General features: G+C 39.7%; 1 protein-coding gene across 1 annotated transcript in view; it reads right to left on the bottom strand.

Annotated features, from left to right (window-relative positions):
* The window catches only part of mgat5b (alpha-1,6-mannosylglycoprotein 6-beta-N-acetylglucosaminyltransferase B), a 73,303-nt gene that overhangs the window by 20,693 nt on the left and 35,451 nt on the right, over positions 1 to 17,159 (bottom strand). The gene's annotated exons all lie outside the window — the stretch shown is intronic.

Here is a 17,159-nt window from a genome sequence, read left to right as displayed (position 1 = left end):
GGAAACAGAGCTTATAAGACGACAAAGATGTGTGCATGAGTGAGAGGAAGAGAGAGTGAATGAAAGAGCCCAATCACGTCGTGAAGCATGTCAGCGCTCTCAGTGAGACGGCGCAGCTATTCAAGCATACAACAAAGAATTTAGCACTACCAGGGAGCAACGTCTCGCGGTGGGGAGCCACCCAGTTTGTCTGCAGGCTTGTTCCAGCTCACACACCAAAGAACACATATTACCCAAAGCAAACACCACATTCATTCGACACCTATGAAGGGGTGGTTGCATTACGCATGTGCAATCTGCCATGCTCATGATGATGAGGGGCTTCAGATCTTTTACCTTCAGCCTTAACGTGCACACCTTCTGTCTGGATTTTTAAATGTCTGCACCACATTAAGATGCCTGTCATTCTGCTATTCTGCAGCTTGATCAGCCTTGATATGAAAAATCTGCTGCCTGAATATAAATAAATAAAACACAAAAATCAGGCTTAAATAAAATCGGAGAATGGCAATTACAAAAGAGCCTTTTGGAAAAGGAAAGACAGAAGATGTAAATTTGGTGTCTGCTATCACAAAGTGCTATCTAACTTCAGAGCACCCGCCTTTCAGCTGGGATCAAGGTTGCACTTTGTTCGAGAAAAAAAGCAATTAAGCGCGCCTATTTTCATTACAAAAGGAAAGATCCATTTCGTCAAACTTCGGCAGTTCTGAAGACCAACGCCACAGTACAAAACAGCGCAGAAGAAAAAAAAAAGACAAAGTGTAATTGGATGCGAAGATTTGTAAAATCATCTGTATACTAAAGAGAGCTCACTGCCTGTCAAGATAATGTGACATGAAACTCTGGTATAAAAGATACTCGGGTATGCATTCTATATTCATCACACACACACACACACACACACACAGAGATATTAATTGCACGGAGGTTTACCCTCACCTGATTCATAACTTCTGTTGAACCAAACCTTTAAAGCAAAGATTGATTTGATTATAATTCTAAATGTATCTTTTAAAATGAAATGGTATAATAGAATAAAACTAACCATTCACCTTACAAATGTAATCAGATCACGTTTTGACACATTTGTCTCTTGAATTCATCAATAATCCTGTTCAGCTTTATATTTGTTACAGTCCAGTGAGACCAGATTTTTCTTGATTACTTTTGACAGATATATTTGAGAACACAGCATAATGAGACAAAAACTTGTCTATTTTATACACAGACATTTTAATGCTCAGTCCTGCAGCACTAATCCATCTATTCAGATTGCGGGGAAGAAGCACAGAATCACAGATTTCTCTCACCCTTGCCACCTCTTTCAGTCATCCATCCAATCACCAAGTTGTTCCCAAGCAAGCCAAGAGACAGTGTGTCCTGGGATCGCTCTGGGGCATCCTCCCAGTGGGACATGCCAAAAAAAAAAAAAAAAATCTTTGAAAGCGTTTAGGAGGCATCCTAATCAGAAGCGCGAACAACCTCAACTAGCTCCTTTAGCTGTTTTGCAACAGATAAACGTTAAAAGAAATTTAAGTCATAATTAAATAGCTCTGTGATGCAATGGTGACATTTAGTCCTTAAAGGATCGTTGTTAAAGGGGGCGCCTGTCTCCCTTTCAGTAAGTAAGTAAAATATTCATTAGCGAATCTCCCATCTGACCTTTCTGTGTGGAGCTTGCATGTTCTCCCCGTGTCTGTGTGGGTTCTCTCCGGGTACTCAGACTCCCAAAGACATGCAGTTAGTGAGGTTAAGTTAACTGGTCATTCTAAAATGGCCCAGAGGTGTGAATGGTTGTCTGTCTGACCTATGGCAGCTGGGATAAGCTCCAGCATAATAATCACTTCCAGAGAACTTTTGTTGATGCAGGACAGTTTATGTTTTATACATGATTCCCTTTGCTGTGGTTCGCCAAGATGAACTCTTTCCTGGCACAATCATTTCTCCGGTCTTCATACTGGTATGCGCCTTCTGGCTCCAAATGCAATCTCAACAGATGAAAAGAACATAGATGCAGGTTAGAAACCCACTAGCCTTTTATGTGCCATCAAAAGAAAATCGGAAACACCAGAGCAAGCAGTCGCCCCTGTCAGTCAGTCAATAAATTACTTCTGTACAACTCAATATGACGGCACTAAACACAAAACATTTTCTCAGAAGTAGTGAAATGCATGTGTATGTGAAGACCAATGAATAAAAATCCTTTAATTTAAAGCCCACCTAAGGTCAATGACAAACACACAAAATGTAATCTTTAAGCTTTGAAGAATAATAAGCATCTCAAAGCTCTTTCTTCCTACATGTCTTCCTACAGGCATCCTACATGATGCCTGTCATCAAAGTGAACAAAAGCAATGAAAATCTATTTCTAAAGATCATGTGTAATTAAAATGGCACTAAAAAAGCCCACTGAAGTACCAATAAAAGGCTGACCGGTCTGGTGAAACAAATTTTAAGCATTTCTTTGAGAAAAAAAAAAATTGTTAGCAGTTGGAGTCAAATCCATGACCTTACATTTCACCATTCTTTTACTACCTGGCACAGAAGCAAATAATGCACAACGCAGAATACACACACACACACACACAAATACCTGCAAAACAAGAGCCATCGATCTTTCTTTGGACAGAGAACATATTTAGTCAGCACGGCAGCCTTGTGGAAACCAGCGTGGCAGCTGGTTCCTCAACAGTGGACGGAAATAATGAGCAGGAAAGGGTCAGCCAACGATACTTAAACTGCAGTTTCATCAGTCGATGATACACACCCAAGCAAGTTGGTGCTTACACAAACAAAAGGCTGTTTCACTAAAGCTGTGTTTTCACTCTATACTCCTTCAATTGAAGTATGCAGCCCGGTGGATAGAATCCACCAAAACCATAATCAGGCAACAAATGTACAATAAAGTAAACTTTTCAGATACTAAATAGATTGTGAGGTATTTCACAGAGAGAGCTGAGGATGATGTCTGTAAACATGACTAACACACAATGACAATACCAACATAAAGCTTGATCACAGGTTCACTCATGAAGATCCGTAGCAACTCGTCTGCCTGCGATGCTGGTTGTTTGAGCTGCTTGTCTATTCGGTGTCAGACTTCATTTCTTCACTTCCTACCAGTGTAGGTATCTGACCATGTCAAACCTTTTTTAAAAGAGATTGCTTGGACTTTTGGACAAGGAATGAACCAAAATTCATCTTCATGTTTCTTAAATGGCTACAGGAAATGTTCGAGTGTAGTGAGGTTCTACTGCATGGATTTCTCCTCTTTTCTCTGCATCATTGCTTTACCTAACAATATAAAGTTCCTTGAGACAACTGTTGTTGTCGTCATTTGGCGCTATATAAATAAACTGAAATGAATGGAAAATTTTCCCTGCACTATGAGTCATAATGTGTTCAGTAAAGACATGAACATAATCTGTTAGTTCATGTCTGACCTTCAGTGTGGTTTAGATGAAAATCCAAGTAATTAAAAAAAAAAAAGAAAAAGAAAAGAGAAGAAAGAAAAAAAATATGCACACAAATGTTTCCCTGCATTTTTCCCTGGTGCCACAAATCTAAATATTAATGCATTTCTATGGGGCTGTATGTATAAGCTCATATGTATATGAGAAACTAATGACCTCAATTTCTTCCTGAGGCATCTCCGTACAGTACATTCTTGCTTTAGCAAGAGTGGACCATTATTATAGCGTTAGGTGTAATCAAAATAAAAAGTCGAGCATTTCAGACTTTGTATATCATCATAATTAGAAGCAGATGTGACTGTTTATTTAAGGAACATTTCAAGGTGTGATCAAAAGCCTCGACTGATGTCAACCTTCCCAAAAGTGGACCTTTACAGACCGCAGTGAAACCAAACACAAAGGACCGTCCTGATGCATTCTGGGAGACTGAAGAAGTCACTTGGACGAGTGATGAAACGTTTCTCCCACAAAAAACGCTACGTCCAGATGAACAGATTAAACTTTTGGAGGTAAACACAAAGGAACTTAACTGAAGTTAAACGAGACACTTCCTGAGCTGTGAATCTACATTATTTGTTAGACTTAAGACATTAAGTAGATTAGAATACTGTAAAACTAATAAACTCCATATAAATGTATGGGATGTTTCCCTCAACATTTCTCCATAACAGTGAATTTTGTATCATTCTTATTTGAATCTATGTGGTCATGAAGTGTATATTTTTTTAATATTGTATTTCTACTGTATTGTGTTTCTAAAATTTATTTATTTTTAATCTGAAGACTCAAATAATTATTAAAAAAAAATCTGCGCTGCTACTCAAAACTTAATAGCTGTTCTAAGATCAGCACTGTTAAGAGGTAAAAACGAGATTTCTACTAAATATTCCTACTGTGCACATTAATGGCATAAACTATCATAACCAAAAATAACTAAAAATTTACAGTCATGCTATCAGAGCTATTTGACTACGTTAAAACTGTACATAAGCTTCTGAGTCTGAAAAGGGAAGTCAGCGCTGGAGCGTCTTATACCTGCATTCTTTCTGACGGCCAGCAGGTTGCAAACAATAGTTCAATTATATGGAGTACAAGCTTTTGGCTCCTTTGATCTATGACCTTAGAAAAAGCTTTTCTGATGAGTTTACGGACTTAGATCCTAGTTTCCACCTCATTTTGTACATTATAATCCCCTTTAGTATCAAAAATCTGGTACATCATGGTAAAAATGGGTGTACAGTTTCTTTAAAGGTCTCAGTTAGATTTACCGTCACGACTGGTTTCAACATGGTGACAGCCAAAACACAAAACACACCAGCTTGAGGCTCACCTGAAACGGTGGCTCACTCCATCGATCGTGGCTCAAGAGTTGGGAGTTCACCTTGTAATCGGAAGGTTGCCGGTTCGAGCCCCGGCTTGGACAGTCTCGGTCGTTGTGTTCTTGGGCAAGACACTTCACCTGTTGCCTACTGGTGGTGGTCAGAGGGCCCGGTGGCGCCAGTGTCCAGCAGCCTCGCCTCTGCCAGTGCACCCCAGGGTGGCTGTGACTACAATGTAGCTTGCCGTGATTGCGTGTGTGAATGGGTGGATGACTGGATGTGTAAAGCGCTTTGGGGTCCTTAGGGACTAGTAAAGCGCTATACAAATACAGGCCATTTACCATCTTTTATCTAGTGAATAGTGAACATGCGCTAGAGCATGAAAATGAGTATCAAATTCCACGAAAAAGGCCAACAATCAAAATATTTCACTCTGAGGTAAACGTGGTGCGCAGCTAGTCAACTAAACAACACTGCTGTCACAGGACTCCTAGCATGACTTAAAACCGTGACATTAATTTTTACGCTATATAACAGCTACTACATACACACATATTGAGCCACAGATTTGCACGCTGCTTCGTGTGGTTTCACTCACCGGTACTTTGCATGAGTACGTCTCTTAGATTTCACTGCAGGAGTTTCAGTATGAATTACGGCCTGTATGGGCTCTCGTAGTGTAATGCTGACATGCATTAATGTGAGAGCAGATGTATTACAGTGACTGAGTGCAGAGCTGTATGTGAGTCTGCTCCTCATACATCCACTAATGCCGCTGCTGTTCAGAGGTTTAATTGGATATATGCAAATCCAGGGAAACTTTAAGAGAAGAGTAGAGGGATTTAAGTGCATTAACGGCCTAGGAGTGCGGAAATGAGAGTGCAAACATACTGTAACTCGCATACAGTACGCGCATTAGTACACAAACAACTCACTCTATCTCCCTCACACACAAGATTAGAGGATAAGGCTGGCATTAGTTTTATCTTTTTTCATGATTAGCAGCAAATCCCATGAAAAGACTGAAGCCACCAATGAATTCCCCCTAAGTGCTGTCTGTGCAGCCGCGGTCTATCCTATACAGCTCCACTATCATCACAAACATACACAACACAACATAAAACAAGATTTTGTTTAACACAATTTTGTTTCCACCTCATAAGCAGGCGGTACATCCATGAGCATGCTCAGTGACGCCTTCCTAATATAGAAGTATTCTTCAAATGCAGTTGCAGTTATAGAAAATTGCATGCCACATTCTTCATAATGAAGGAATATGCAGAAAGATGTAGATCACATCTGGACAACTTATAATTATAAAAAGGATAATATCATTTAAAAATAAGATAAAATAATCTCTGCATACATTGTTTTGCACACGCACAATGCATTTGAGCTGCACTGCAAAGAAGATTTGGGTTTTAATGGGCCACTCAGCTTTCATAGAGCATGAATAAGCTGTGAGATAAGGACGGTATAAAAGGAACACTGCGAAGTGAAGAACAAAGGTGCAAGACTTGCATAAATTTACTCCTCTTGACAACCACCACTGGGCACAATTTCTCTGTTGCACAGCTGGCCACTGGCACCATAACAAATCAACAGTTTGGGGAAAGGAAGAGAGCCAGAGAAACAAACGAGGGAAAGAGACTTCACAGTCACATTGTGCTACTTCTTAAAGGGTGCATATGTCCAGCAGGGAGGGGAATTGGCTGAGGCAGATTTTCAGACACATATGAGGAGCCGAGCCTGCGAGCGAGGAGGTTGCCGAGGGCTGCAGGGCAGCTGGGAAGAGGGCTCACAGTGTGAGGGGAATGACATGGGCCACTCTCTCTGTAAAGCTGGCCTGGCAGAGGGGAATGGGGTCTGGCATGCTAATCAACCACTTGAGGCAGGAGGAGGGGACAAATACTCAGATGTTGTTTCTGTTATGATCATAAACAGCTGATGTGCCACTTTGATGTGCACTGTCTGAGTCAAGCTTCATGTTCAAACGGCTAATAAAAATATGGCGGCTGTCACGGAACATAATAAACACTATTCATGTTGAACAGCTGTGTGAACGTATAAATATGACTTTCTATCCTAGTCTGCAAAAATAAAATTGTTAAACATCTGTTGTTGTTTTTTTTCTGGGGAAAATATCAATAATAAAAAACAGCTGAGTCCAAATCCTGCAGCTCACTTGTGGTTTCTCCCCATTTTTAATTTTTTTTTTAACCCACACTTTTTATTCTTGGCATACTTTGAGCTGTCAAAATCACAAGCGAACGTATTCTTCTTGAAAGTGTCCTCGTGCTGCAAAAATTATAGCAGCCATGGATGTCTAGGGACATAAAAATCTGTGGGAAAATCTGTTCAAATCTGGTTTGGCCTTTAAAAAATTCAGTGAAAATATGTAACGAGAATTAACAGCTCGGGTTTCTAAGCCTCTGTTTCTCTGCAGGTTGCACTGATTTTTAACCTTGTCTGCATCAGTTGCCATCAGTTATTCATTTCATCCCATTCGATCAGGGTTGTCAAACTCCTTTTACACTGAGGTGCAATTTTAACAGTACGTCTGGAGGTTTTTGTTAATTCATAGAAAATGTTCTTTTTTTTTTTATTGTGGACAAACTATTAAAAAAAGAGAAAAGTCTGTACAGTGAAAAAACATTTCAATGTTTATCTATCACTTAGTTACTTTAGTGCAGTATGAATGGCCATGGGGGACTTTATCAGGAGGACAAGTTGTAAAACTTATGAAAATACATTTAGAAGTCACAAATCGATGCAGTCCTTCACAATTTCCAGTGGGCCAGATTAGCGTCTTTGGCAAGCCGATTCTGGCCCACGGGCCTTATGTTTGACAATCGCTGCATAAGATGTAAGTTCAAATATCATATACATTTATAAGTTATGACCAAAAATGTGCCGTGTGAAATGACTAGGCCAAATTCTAAGCAGTTCACCTTTAAGCCCCAAAGAGTTTGGGACAAAAACCCTTCAGCCATAGCTTTTGTAAACACAAATGCATGAAAAACCCCCAAAACCAAAACGGGAACCTTAAAAAAACTGAAGATTCTGTCATAATCTAAATGAAGAAATATCTCACTATGGTTGCCAGACATTGGGGGGAGGGGGGTGGGGGGAGCTATTTTAATTTCCCTTCCTGTACCGAAGACAAATCATTATGATGCTATCTCACTGATGTCTACTCGGGCTATTTTTAACAATGCTGCTGTATTGCCTTTGATCCTAAACCATAGAAGCATCAATCAGAAAGCTGCTGGGTGAGAGTGCATCAGCACTTATGGAGAGGCACAACCTGAGACTGCAGTGTAACAGGAGGAGGGGGTCTTTGCCGGAGCTTTGGAGACGAAAACGCTTTGATTTCAACTTTCTTATTTTACACTTCTGAATGCCCGCGCACGTCTGCCATTAATTCGCGTTTTCGGGGTAGGCTGCTGGATTACAGACACATTTGACCCTGAATTTGACATTTGTTAAATAATTTCAAAGGGTTAGCGATCACACAATTCAGGCACGTCTTCATGTTTGCAGCCAGGAACAGGGTGAAATTACCTGGCGGTTGTGTTAATGGGCTCTGTCAAGTGCACTACAGATCCAGATTAGACATAATTGATCTAGAAATGGCTATGCTTGGCATGAGCAGGGGAGCCTGAGAAAACAAACAACACTGTTTCAGAAAGAGATGGACAGAGAGTGTGTCGGGAATTGTCACAGGAGATGTGTGGCAGTAGCTGTAGCTGAGGTGTATATCCTGTGGGTGGAGGACAGGGAGTCTCTGAAAAAGCACACTGAAATATTGGTTTTCTTCAGATTATCTCTGGATGACAACACTGCTTTGTCTGCTTACATTACCTCTCCACTCTGCTGACAGAAATTTCTATACCTGACAGTGTGTAGTTGTTTCCCCTGTTTTTTTTCCCCCTTTCCATCCTGTGTTTCCTAGCTCCTCAGGTGCCTAGACACCATGCTCTGTTGCAGGCTAATTACCCGTGTCGCTCTGGGAGGAGATGAGGGGAGATCCCCAAGCAGAAGAGACAGCTGTCTTTGCGCCTCTCCAAGCTACTGTAGGGCCCTCCCCTCTGTGCACGACAAGCGCCGATGTTACAGACAAATCATGTCAAGGCCACTTCAGCCTCCACCTCAATTAGAGCAAATCTGGGGAGGAAGAGTGACAGAGACTGCATTTCTTCTCTTGTTCTTTTAGTAATAGTTGTCTCCTTTTAAATGGATACGCCTTTTGCTCATCTTTTCATGAGACAACCTCCTGTATCAAGGCTCATGTCTTGAATTAATCTCCACATTTTTATATTTCACCACTTCCAGCATGTGATTCTGCATTTACAATAAAGAAAGGCCCAGGACCCTCCAGCAGCCACCAGGCCCAGGACCCTCCAGCAGCCACCAGGCCCAGGACCCTCCTGCTCCACCAGGCCCAGGATCCTCCAGCAGCCACCAGGCCCAGGCTCTTCCAGCAGCCACCAGGCCCAGGCTCCTGCAGCAGCCACCAGGCCCAGGCTCCTCCAGCAGCCACCAGGCCCAGGATCCTCCAGCAGCCACCAGGCCCAGGATCCTCCAGCAGCCACCAGGCCAAGGCTCTTCCAGCAGCCACTAGGCCCAGGATCCTCCAGCAGCCACCAGGCCCAGGCTCTTCCAGCAGCCACCAGGCCCAGGCTCCTGCAGCAGCCACCAGGCCCAGGATCCTCCAGCAGCCACCAGGCCCAGGATCCTCCAGCAGCCACCAGGCCCAGGCCCTTCCAGCAGCCACTAGGCCCAGGCTCTTCCAGCAGCCACTAGGCCCAGGATCCTCCAGCAGCCACTAGGCCCAGGCTCCTGCAGCAACCACTAGGCCAAGGCTCAACCAACAAGTTAATCAACAGTGACTTCAACGGGCCATCACAAGGAAATACAAATCTCATCATTTTCAAAATGCCGCCTAAAAGAGCAAACCCAGGAGTTGAAGAGGAGTTGGAGGAGATTAAGAAATCGCTTAATTTCATGTCTGATGAACTGAGCAAAGTGGCTAAACAACAAGGTATGCTACATGACCTAATGGATGAAATAAAACAACTAAAAAACCTCATAAAGGACAAGGACAAGAAAATAGACGACTTGGAACGGCGAATCGAGGACCTTGAACAATACACAAGAATGGATGATTTAGTCATAAGTGGACTGGAGACGCAACACCGAACCTACGCCGGAGTAACAGCTGGGGGAGGTAAAGATGGTGAAGATGCCCCGGTAGAGGAGCTGCAAACGCTTGAACAGCAAGTGATAAAATTCCTTCAAACGAAGAATGTAAGTATTCAGAGCCATCATATTGCAGCATGCCACACGCTCCCCAGGAAAGACAGTAAAACAAAGCCATCAATTATTCTTCGGTTTGTGAGTCGCAAAACAAAGATTGAGTTACTGAAACAGGGTAAGAAGCTTAAAGGGACTGGTGTGTATTTAAATGAACATTTAACGAAAAAGACTGCTGAAATTGCAAGACAGGCACGCAGCCTGAGAAAACAAAATAAGATACAAGCGACATGGACGAGAAACTGCAAAGTAATGATAAGACTAAATGGCAATCCCGAAGAAGCGAAAGTTGTGATGATAAGAGAACTCAAAGACTTAGAGCAATATAAATAATCAGGAATCTGCTCTGGAATCTATTGGAAAAGTGACGATTGGATAATGAACAATGGGTATGGAAAGTGTTTCTGGCCTTACGGCTCAAAAAACAACAACAAAAACAAAAACACATAAATGACAAGTTTGGACACAGATTATAGGTTTCCATTATATCCAGAGATATTGAAGAGGAAGAATTTGATTATGAAAAGGACTGTCAAGGTGGTTATTTTGCCACACACGCTGAGAAAACGAACTTCAAAACGTTTAACTATGCAGAGCACAACATGCATGACCCTGAAAGTAACATTGACCCAGATACCCACTTCTACAATAACACCAATAATACTTGTGAGTACTATACGGATGACCAATTCAATATGAATATTAAAATGGCAAATGCATTGTCGGTCATACATTTCAATAGTAGAAGCCTGTATAAAAATGTTTCTAAAATTACAGAATGTTTAAGTAAGTTAAAAAAGTTTAATATAATTGCAATATCAGAAACATGGCTCGATAATGAGAAAATTAGTGAAATGGGACTGGAAGGATACGAATTATTTACAATGAACAGGGTGAATAAAAAAGGAGGCGGTGTTGCCTTATATGTAGATAAAGTTTTGAAATGTAGTCTGATTGAATGTATGTCAAGCACCATAGATAACGTATTGGAATGTGTCACTATTGAAATCCATGTTGAAAAAGCTAACAATATAATTATAAGTTGCATCTATAGGACACCAGGTTCATGCCTTGAGACATTCAATGAAAAACTTGCTGCTATGTTTAGCAACCTAAATGATAAAAAAGTGCAAATAATTTGTGGTGATTTTAATATAGATTTGCTAAACCCAAATGGACATCAGAAAAAAACAGATTTCATAAATACAATGTATAGTAACTCCCTTTTCCCTGTAATTATAAAACCAAGTAGAATAACAATTGATACAGCTACATTGATAGATAATATATTCACAAATAAAATTGACCATGAAATAGTAGGTGGACTTCTTATAACTGATATAAGCGATCATCTTCCTGTTTTTGCAATTTTTCAAAATTATTTTGGGATTAAAACTAAACAAAAGAATCAAATATTTGATATGATACGACTTAGAACAACAAGAGCCATTGCTGCCCTCCAGGTGGACTTAAAGGAACACAATTGGAATGAGGTTTTTGCAAATGAAGATTCAAATAGTGCATATGATGCATTCTTATCAACTGTAATTTCACTATATGAAAAACATTGTCCTTTAATGAAAATCACTAGAAAGCATCACAGATCAAATAAGCCATGGATCACAAAGGGGATAGAAGATGCATGTAAAAAGAAAAATAATCTATATAAGAGATTCATAAAACAGAGGACAAAAGATGCTGAAATAAAGTACAAGTTATATAAAAATAGATTAGTAAATATTATAAGAACAAGTAAGAAAGAATATTACCACAAATTATTGGAGCAAAGTAGAAGTAACACACAAGAAACATGGAGGATATTAAATAGTATAATCAAAAAGGGCTCAAAAAATAAGAATTATCCAGATTATTTTAAAAAAGATAAAGATATTGTGCTTGATAAAACTAAAGACATTGCAAATGAATTTAATGATTTCTTTGTAAATGTTGGCTTTAATTTAGCAAAAGAAATTCCAGAGTCAAGAAATAATAACGACCTAAATAAACATATTACTCAGAATGTGTCCTCCATGTTTATTGGTGCTGTAACTCATAGAGAAATAATTAACATTGTGAAGACCTTTAAAAATAAAAAGTCCACTGACTGTTTTGGTATTGACATGATATTAGTTAAAAGTATTATAGAATATATAGTGCAACCTTTCGCATACATTTGTAATCTGTCCTTTCAAACTGGTGTATTTCCCTCACAAATGAAAATAGCAAAAGTTATTCCAATCCCTAAAAACGGAGAGAGAAGTCAGTTTACCAATTATAGGCCAATATCACTGCTCCCACAGTTCTCAAAAATTTTAGAAAAGTTATTTGTTAATAGACTTGATAAATATATTGAGAAGCATAATCTCCTAAGTGATAACCAATATGGCTTTAGAGTGAAAAGGTCCACTTCGATGGCAGTGATGGAACTTGTAGAAGGGATATCTAATGCTATAGATAATAAGGAATATACTGTTGGTGTTTTTATAGACTTAAAAAAGGCGTTTGATACGATTGATCATTCTATATTAATGAATAAACTAGAGAGATATGGCATAAGAGGGTTAGCATACAAGTGGATGAAAAGTTACCTGGATGACAGATATCAATATGTCGAATTCAATAATGTAAAATCTAAGCAGTTGAAGGTAACTTGTGGTGTTCCTCAGGGCTCTGTGCTGGGCCCTAAATTATTTATATTATACATAAATGACATATGTAGCATTTCCAAACTGTTAAAATGTGTATTGTTTGCTGATGATACCACTCTGTATTGCTCAGGTAAAAACCTAGAACAGCTTCTGACTACAGCGGAAAAGGAGTTAAATATATTAAAAAACTGGTTTGATGTAAATAAGTTATCATTAAATATAAAGAAAACAAAATTGATTATTTTTGGCACTAGACAAATGAAAAATGTATCTAAAATCAGGGTTAATGGAATTGAAATTGAAAGAGTGTACGAAAATAAATTTCTTGGAGTGATAATTGATGATAAGCTGAGTTGGAAGTCTCATATAAACCATGTGAAAACAAAAATGTCAAAAACCATTGCTATTCTCTATAAAACAAAGCATGTCCTGAACAAAAAATCATTATACACACTCTATTGTACTCTGTTGCTTCCATATATGACTTACTGTCTGGAGATATGGGGTAATGCATATAAAACGAACACTCTTCCTATTTTCAAGTTGCAAAAAAGAGCTATAAGAATTATAAACCAATCAAACTATATAGAACCAACTAACATTTTGTTTATTAATCTGAATACCCTGAAATTTTATGATTTAGTTGAATATAAAATGGCACAGATAATGTATAAAGCACAAAATAACTTGCTTTGCCCCAGTACTCAGAAGCTGTTCAAAGTCAGAGAGAGTCAATATGACTTAAGGGGAACAGATTTCTTTAAAAAAAACAAGATAAGGACAAATATAAAGCAGAGATGTGTTTCTGTTAGAGGAGTTAACCTGTGGAATAGTTATGACAGTGATTTAAAAAGGTGTAGTTCATTTTCCTTGTTTAAAAATATGTTTAAAAATATATATATCAAGAATGAAAAGAGCAAAAAAAAAAACAAAAACAAAAAACAGAAAACCTCTTGATTCTTTTGCTTTGATGTAGTTACTTACTAAGGTGGTGGTGTTTTTTCTTGTTTGTTTGTTTGTTTTGTTTTTGCTTTGTTTGCCTTCTCTCACCCCAACCGGTCGCAGCAGATGGCCGCCCCTCCCTGAGCCGGGTTCTGCCGGAGGTTTCTTCCTGTTAAAAGGGAGTTTTTCCTTCCCACTGTCGCCAAAGTGCTTGCTCATAGGGGGTCATATGATTGTTGGGCTTTTCTCTCTGTATCTATGAAGCGCCTTGAGGCGACATTTGTTGTGATTTGGCGCTATATAAATGAAATTGAATTGAATTGAATTTTATTATTTGCTTCGAGCCCTGTGTACAGGAGCTGCATGCTAAAAGATCTTTTGTTAAAAGGGTTGGCGTAATAAGCAAATGCTTCAGCCAATACCTTTTGATTAGCCTTGTCTCATGCTTTCTTGCTTTGTGGTAAATCTTTGTTCTGTCTTCACTGAGATATTTGAATGCTAATCAATAAACATATCAATTCAATTCAAGAAATGAGTAAAGTTCAATATGTATTTCATTTCTATCATGTGGACTGTTTTTTACCTCAATGTGCTTTGGGTGCAGACTAAGCTGCTATCTCTCTGCTGAACTGGACGAGATAACCTTTTTTGATGTTGCCTTTTAGAGCATTTTTAATGCCACCATCTGATAAGGCTTGCTTTGTGTTTAATTGTGCTAACAGCCGACATTATTATTAGTTTTTGCATCCTAATTAGCAGATATTTGTGTTTGTGTAGTTGACCCGTGAAGTCTGTAGTAGAAATGGGAGTATGGAGCCAAGTATCAATAGTATTGATACCAGTGTTGCTATCGGTATCAGACTGATTCTAAATTGAGCTCACTTAGGCGTGCTAAATTATTTTTTGGAAATAGAAAAATACATACCTCAAACATGCCCACTGAAAAATAACTGGACCTTTTATTTGTAGCCTGTAGCATATTTAAGTTTATCCAAAATGATTTAGATCAGCGGTCCCCAACCTTTTTTTGCGCCACGGACCGGTTTATGCCCGACAATATTTTCACAGACTGGCCTTTAAGGTGTCACGGATAAATACAACAAAATAAAACTAGTACCGGTACCGGAAAAAAGAAGATTTATTCATAACACACGTGAAAAGACCCAGGAAAACAGAGTTAACAATAAAAACGATAACAAAATAACGCTGAAAACCGATAAAAACCCTGAAAACCATACATTTCACACCTGAGCCTCAACTCTCGCGGCCCAGTACCAAATGACTCACGGACCGGTACCGGTCCGAGGCCCGGGGGTTGGGGACCGCTGCTTTAGATCTTATCTTAAAACTGACTCCTTATACTGCCAAACTTTCTCTTATGTCTTTGTGTGTGTGTGTTTGTGTACTCTGTGGCTGCTCCAACTTCCTTCGAAAGACTAGCATGCTAGGCTAACAGATGTTTCTAAATTGGTTAAAGGGCTAATGTTAGCTGGTGATACTGTAGCTAATATTAGCTACAGTATCACCAGTTAACATTAGCTAATGTTAGCTAAATGCTAACATTAGCATGCTGACAAATTTTTTTGAAAATTTACCAATTAGCACTAAGAGTAACCTGCTAACGTTGACTCAAAACTACACATGAAAAGTGTGACCGTCAAAACTGTGAAAGGATAGGTACAAAAGTTCACACAAACCATCTGATATTTGAGATGTTTCAGTCACACTAACAGGAAGTGCTGATGGTGCCACACTGGAAAAGGCTTTCTTGTACTGCCAAGAGACCTAGGTAAAAATATCATTAGGATGATACGCACCCCTGCCACCTAACAAAGTCTAGATGATAATTATGAATGCCTGTGCCATCTGTTGTTCTCCCATCTTCTTGGATAAACATTAAGAGACAGAATACTTATCATTACAGAAGCAGGTTTTCAAAGCTATAATTTCCAGGTAGTCGAGAATAAAAAACAACAGATAAAAAAGATAGAATGATTACAGTCTATATATATTTATTAATTCAGCATCTACTCTTAAGAAGGAGTAATCAGTGCATCTTTCAGCACAAAAGAAAAAGACCACAATGGAGCATCTGCAGGGAAAGTAAACAAGCGTCTGCCTAAAAGTGTACCATGGGAGGATAATTGATTTGTCTGAGCAGGCCAGTAAATGGAAGATGCCAGCCAAAGTCGCCACACAATGAAGCCACCAGAGAGCACGGATGTTGCTAATCAGTTGTGTGATATGAACCAAAAGCGGGCTTCCCACTGTAACTGAATTCCCAATATGGCTAATATGCCTATCAGAGAGAGTGCTGAACATATGCAACAGGCCTGTCCACATAAGCACCACAGAAGGCCATGCAGTGATATTAAGCTCTTTGGGTGGAAAAGAGGAGAGTAGGAAATGTAAATAGATCCATGCCTGAGGGAATCTGTGGGAGCACAACCCACATAACGATCTGTCAATTTAATAGCGTGTGGGAGAGTAAAAGTACGGGATGGAGAGAAATGTTCTCCTTTTCTGTTCATTAATCGTCACAGAAAGGGATTGATGGATGTTCGGCGTCTGTCATGGCCAAATTTTAAAGGCTGTGAAAATGGAGAGGGAGATCTGAAAATTGCCATATTTTGGGGAGTTGCGTCCAAGAAGCGCTAATTTCAGTTCTCCATTATCTTATCTCAATGACTGATCATTTCATTTGCTGATTATTGAAATGGTAAAAGTAAAAAAAAAAGAAGAAAGAAACTCAAATGTAAGCACACACTGGACGCACAAAATATGAGCTATATTGAGCTGTTTGGAAGAATCGTCCCTAACCCTAGCTAATGTCTCTTTGTGAGTCTCTTGCAGGACTCATGCAATTTTCAAAACATTTCTGATGCTGCTCCCAATGGAGACGAGACTGCGGTGATTCAAGCTGCCATGACACCAATTAGTGGGGTAAATAATGGCATGGAAAGCAGACGCATTCCCACAGCAGCTTTCCCACCTCACTGATCTCCCTAGTCTTTTCAAAGTGGCTTTTCTTCACAGCCTGAAATTTATGATGAAAGGGCTGCACTAACTCATCAGTGCTGTTGCCTCTTCCATACAACAATGGCTCGATAACCAGTGCATATCATCATCAGCCTGTCTGCTCTGGCATCAAGCCACTGCACTGTTAACACACACCAAAAGAAGAAGAAGAAGAAGTAATAGCAAATCCAGACTTGTACACAGTCATTTCCCTGAGCAGCCACTGTGAAGCCCGGGCAGCTCCAAAACACCACGCCACTGAGTAAATGTTCAAGCAGGCAGGACTGGACATGTCTGCTTTCTGAACTCTCCATACTACACCTCATCGCCGTGGCAATCAATAGTGTTGCTTTTAGATAAAACCAGTTCACCAGCCTGACTGCGAGACACGCTCTGTGTCCAAGTCTGTATGTCCTCTGTCATAGGCCCTTATGTCTGTGCAG

This window comes from Neolamprologus brichardi, chromosome 4 (assembly GCF_056152115.1).
Source record: "Neolamprologus brichardi isolate AB-2024 chromosome 4, ASM5615211v1, whole genome shotgun sequence".
Lineage (NCBI taxonomy): Eukaryota > Metazoa > Chordata > Actinopteri > Cichliformes > Cichlidae > Neolamprologus > Neolamprologus brichardi.
Note: the sequence above shows the minus strand (reverse complement) of the source record. Positions and strands in the feature narration are given on the sequence as shown.